Genomic DNA, 1,140 nt, shown 5'->3' on the forward strand with positions numbered 1-1,140 from the left:
AATGAAGAAAGCAGAAGTTCCGCCTAAGGGGAAAGAGGAAGGGGACACCATGAAAGGTCCTACAAATACATATTACAACAGTAATAAAGACATAGCCTAAATAAACTTGTGGAAATAAATTGGAACAATTAAATAAAACAGAAAAAAAAGTTCATGAAACTTAGGAAAACTGGTACAGAAAGCAACAGAAATAAGAATGGTGCAGTGTCTTCTAAAGAAATTTAATCCACAAGTATAATATTTATCATCAAAAAAGGGAAAACAACACTTCATCTCAGTTTTACTGGCACATTCCTCTAGTTATTTAAAAAAGAAATAATACTGGTGTTGCAGGGTTTACAAAGAGCACTGCCCAGTTTGCTCCAGAACAACACTGCAACCTCGATGCTGGAATCTGAGGAGAGCATTACAGGAGGAACAATTACAGACTAATTGTGTCTCATAAACAATAAAGCAAAAGCAGAGTAGTGTGTAAAATTGCAAAGCAATTTACATACTAAAAGGAAAATACAAGACGGCCAAATAGGATTTTTTATGGGCAAAAGCCTAGCTTAACATTTAACATTTAAAAATCAGCGTTGTTCACTACGTTAGCATGCAAGAGGAGAAAAAAGAAGCGTCAGTAGGTGCAGAAGAATTTTTTGATGAAACTCAAGATGCGTTTATGACGACAACCCATAGCAAATGTGACTAGTAGCTAATTTCCTTTCAGAAAGGGCATATATGGAGACATGACTATTCTTTAAAAATTGACTTCTTCCTTGCCAATTCTGATGCCTCTTATTTCTTTTTGTTGTCTGATTGCTGATGCCAGAACTTCCAGCACTATGTTGAACAACAGTGGTGAGAGTGGGCACCCCTGTCGTGTTCCTGATCTCAGGGGGAATGCTCTCAGTTTTTCCCCATTGAGGATGATATTCGCTGTGGGTTTCTCATAGACTGCTCTTATAATGTTTAGGTAAGTTCCTTCTATTCCGACTTTCTCAAGGGTTTTTATTAAGAAAGGGTGCTGTATTTTGTCAAATGCTTTTTCTGCATCTATCGACAGGATCATATGGTTTTTATCCTTTCTTTTGTTAATGTGATGAATCACGTTGATGGATTTGTGGATATTGAACCATCCCTGTAACCCAGGAATGA

The sequence above is a fragment of the Suricata suricatta genome, chromosome 5, assembly GCF_006229205.1.
Source record: "Suricata suricatta isolate VVHF042 chromosome 5, meerkat_22Aug2017_6uvM2_HiC, whole genome shotgun sequence".
Lineage (NCBI taxonomy): Eukaryota > Metazoa > Chordata > Mammalia > Carnivora > Herpestidae > Suricata > Suricata suricatta.